Source organism: Benincasa hispida, chromosome 12, assembly GCF_009727055.1.
Source record: "Benincasa hispida cultivar B227 chromosome 12, ASM972705v1, whole genome shotgun sequence".
Taxonomy (NCBI): Eukaryota; Viridiplantae; Streptophyta; class Magnoliopsida; order Cucurbitales; family Cucurbitaceae; genus Benincasa; species Benincasa hispida.
The window spans coordinates 25225754-25230548 of record NC_052360.1 but is presented as its reverse complement, the minus strand read 5'-3'; positions in this window follow the sequence as shown (position 1 = coordinate 25230548).

Here is a 4795-nt window from a genome sequence, read left to right as displayed (position 1 = left end):
ATTTTGGTTATCACTCAAGACATGATCCACTTGTATGTCACCACATACATGCTTGAGTCACATACAGATAACCAGAGATTTTATGTTTATTGGTTTATAGTAAAGAAAATAAAAACAAGTAACTGAGCAAAAATACAAGATGTGAAGTAAATATCATATATTAACAACACAAGTGTTCGTACAAACTGTTTACAAACTAAAGAACACGAGACTTTAGGGCATCAACCCCAACAATAAGATGGGAAGCTGAGACCTGAAGATGTACCTATGGTACAATAATTCTTAGATGTATTCCTTGAAGAGTTACCAGGTTTACCACCTGACAGGGAAGTTGAGTTTACTATTGAGTTAGTTCCAGGTACAACACCTCTATCGCATGTGCCACATAGGATGGTGCTAGCAGAACTAAAGAAGTTGAAAGTTTAGTTACAGGAACATGTGGATAAGGGGTACATTAGACCCAGTGTGTCGCCTTGGGGGGCGCCGGTCTTATTTGTCAAGAAGAAAGACTGTACTCTCAGATTATGTATAGATTATAGACAGTTGAAAAAGGTGACAATTTAGAATAAGTACCCGTTGCCTCGTATAGATGATCTCTTCGATCAGTTAAAGGAAGCCACAGTGTTCTCTAAGATATATTTGAGATCAGTTACCACTAGTTGAAAGTGAAGGAAATATATGTTCCAAAGACCGCTTTTAGGACTAGGTATGGACATTACGAGTTCTTAATAATGCCGTTTGGTTTGATGAATGCTCCTACGGTATTTATGGACTTGATTAACATGATACTTCATCCTTACCTGGATTTATTTGTGATAGTTAAATGATATAGTAGTATATTCCGGTAGTGTAGAAAAGCATAAGGAACATCTAAGGTTAGTGTTGCAAATACTAAGAGAAAAGAAGTTATATGCCAAGTTTAGTAAGTGTGATTTCTGATTAAATCAAGTTGTATTTCTTGGGCATATAGTTTCAGCAGACGGAGTCGGTGTAGATTCTCAAAAGACAGAAGCGATAGTTAACTGGGAATGACCCATGACTGTAACATATCGTACACATTTTTCTGGGTTTAGCAGGTTATTACAGGAGATTCGTGGAGGGCTTTTCTAAGATAACTCTACCATTGACAAACCTAACCAAAAAAGATGCGAAGATTGAGTGGTCGCCAGAATACGAGCATAGTTTCCAAGAGTTGAGTCAAAGGTTAGTAACAACACCAATGCTGACTTTACCTACACCAGGTAAAGAGTTTGAGGTTTATTGTGATGCATCTCGATAAGGATTATGATGTGTGCTGGTGCAGGAAGGAAAAGTAGTGGCCTATACTTCTCGTCAGTTAAAGAAGCATCAATGTAACTACCCTACGCATGACTTAGAGTTAGTAGCAGTTGTGTTAGCTCTAAAGTTGTGAAGACTTTACTTGTTTAGTGAACGTTGTCATATATTCACTGATCATAAGAGTCTAAGGTATATCTTTGATTAGAAAGAGTTAAACTTGAGACAGAGAAGATGGATCGAGTTGATCAAAGATTATGACTGTACAATTGATTATCAACTAGGTAAAGTGAATGTGGTGGCTGATGCTTTAAGTAGAAAGACTGGATCAATCAGTGCTGTTATTTGTTCGATAAAAGGTGTACTGATACATGAGTTGTATAGTGTTAAAACGACATTATCAATTGATTAGACATGAGGTTTGATAGCTTCGTTTCAAGTATGTTCTACTCTCGTAGATGATATTCTACGTGAACAATTAAAAGATTCTGATCTTCAGAAGTTAGCTGAAGAAGTAAATAAAGGTTTGAGAACAGACTATGAATTAAGAGCAAATCGAGTGCTATTGAAGGAAGGTAGAATATATGTACCTAATACCTTAGTACTTAAGCAGGATATTTTGGAAGAGGCATATAGTTCAGCTTATGCTATGCATGCAGGCAGTACGAAGATGTATAGAACATTAAAGAAGTCGTACTGGTGGTGGTATGAAAAGAGAAATAGCAGAGTATGTTGACAGATGTTTAGTATGTCAGCAAGTTAAGCCTGAACGATAGAGGCCAATAGGGTTGCTTAATCTACTCCCAGTACCAAAGTGGAAGTGGAAGCATGTTATGATGGGTTTCTTGTTTGGTTTGCCTAGGATACCAGCGAGCTATGATGGTATATGAATAATTGTGGATAAATTGACAAAAACAACTAAGTTTTTACTTGTTAAGGTTACTTTTACCCTAGACCAATTAGCTAAGTTGTATGTTGACAAAATTGTGAGTTAGTTTGGGGCTCCAGTTTTGATTGTATCAGATCGAGATTCTAGGTTTACATCGTAGTTTTTGCCTAGCTTGCAGAAAGTTATGGGTACTAACTATATTTCAGTACAACTTTTCATCCACAAACGGAATGTCAGTCTGAGCAAACGATTTAGACACTAGAGGACATACTGAGAGCATATGTATTGCAGTTCAAAGGAAGTTGGGATATGTATCTATCATTGATCGAATTTGCATATAACAACAGCTACCATTCGAGGATCGGAATGTCACCATATGAGGCTTTGTATGGGAGACCATGCAGAACTCCGGTATGTTGGAATGAAGTTGGCGAAAGGAAACTATTACACCCAGAACTTGTTCAACAGATGTCAGATAGTGTTAAGATTATAAGATAAAATCTTAAAACAGCTTGAGATAGACAAAAGAGTTATGCAGATTAGTGGAGAAGAGAATTGTAATTCGAAGTTGGCGATAAAGTATTTGTTAAGTTGTCTCCGTGGAAAGGAATACTCAGGTTTGGTTGGAAAGGGAAGTTAAACCCAAGATATATTGGACCTTACGAGATAATAGAACGAGTTGGCCCAATGGCTTACATGTTAGAATTACCTCCAGAGTTATCTCGTATCCATGATGTGTTTCATGTGGCAATGCTAAGAAAGTATGTGCCAGATCCTACCCATGTGTTACCTGAGCAACCAGTGCAGTTGAAAGAGAATTTGTCATACAAAGAAGAACCAATGGAGATTCTTGACAGAAAAGAACAAGTCTTGAGGAATAAGACAATACATTTGGTAAAAGTACTATGGAGAAACCATAGCATTAAAGAAGCTACATGGGAAGCTGAAGAGAAAATGAAAAGCAAGTGTCCGCAGTTGTTTAATTGACGAACTTGTAGTGAATTTCGAGGACGAAATTTTCTTAAGAGGGAGGTAAATGTGAACCCTGAACCCTAATTTCTCTACTTGTGTATCTTCCCTACTGAGACCAGTATAGTGAGTAGGTTGATGTAAGAATCAATGTTAAATTATAGAGAAAAGGGTAAAAATTTAGAAGAAAACTTTGGAGTTTGAAAGCTTGACTCTTGGTGAAGCTAGAAAAATTAGCTAAGTGTAACCCATGCGTTGGAAACTAGAAAATTGACTAAATGTTTGCCCATACGTTGGCCTTGTGCTAGGCATTGGAGATGAGGCAAGGGCATTTGCCTTACTCATTTGAAAGGTTAATTGGGCATTTAAGGAAGTCAAAGTGTGGCCAAGAGAAGAAAAGCTATATGTGGACAAGGCATGCGGCAGCCAAGTCTTGAAAGGTTAGCATGCATGCGACAACATCAAATGTGCACGAGCGTGGGCGCTGGGCGTTGGAGTTGCGTGCACGGATGATCATGTAGCTACGAGCGGTGCTAAGCAATGCGCTAGATGATCGTGTAGGTAGAGGCGGCGCTAAGCGATGCGCTAGACGATCGTGTAGCTATGTGCGACACTAAACGATGCGAAGTGATGCGTTAGACGATAGCACTACACGATGGACGATAGAATTAAATGATGAGGAGATGGTGCTACACGATCAGCATCAGCGCTAGACGATGATGCTAAATGATAACACTACATGATAGGTGTGAGTGCTAGATGATGGTGCTACACGATGGGCGTGAGCGGTAGACGATGGCCGTGATGCGTTAGATGATAGGCATCAACGCTGCACGATGAGCGGCAGCGAGAGTTGTGCGTTAAGCTGTGTGCTACACGATGGGCGAGAGCAAGATCGTTGGGTGATAAGCATAAGCGAGAGATCACTGAACGATGAGATGAACGATTGGGTGGTGAGCTAAATGATTGTAGCATGTGTTATGAGTCTTAACTACCAATTAAGAGCAACAACTGTCCTAAGCACCAGATTTAAATCCATTTAAGCTAAAGGTGTCAAGCTAAGCTTAAATGGTAAGCGGTGGAAAGCAGTATAAAAAGGGGAGGCTGAAGTTCAAATGATCAGTTTGATCATTTCCTCCGTGTAAATTGAGAGATCTTGGTGTCATTGGAAAACTCTGAGAGTCTAATTTCAGAGGTAACACTACCGGAAGAAGGTTTCATCGAAATAAGGCCGGAGAAGGGAAAAAAGGACCAGAGGTCCAGTTCTCGGGTTAATCCGAGCCGTCGATAAAGAATTGAGTCTCCAGGACAAACCATGAGGAGTTTGAAGCTGAAATTTTAAGGTAGCTGCTTGGGTTGAGTAAACTGGCAGTTCAAAGCAAAACGCTTGGACAGACCAAGAGCTGAGCATTTCTATGCGTTGGACCTACTGTGTGGGCTGAGGAAAGCTTGCATTGAAGTCTTGGACGCATAAGCAGCCTTTGTGGACGACCATGTGCAGCTGAAAGAACACTTAGAGCAAAGTGTTGGTTGAACAAGTGGGTTGCGTTTGTGAGAAGCGGTTGGAAGCATTGCATTAGCCAAAGTCTCATGGAAATTCCTAAGTGCTAAACCTACAACAAGGATTGACACCAGTGTTAGAAGCATGTCAACCTTTGAGGA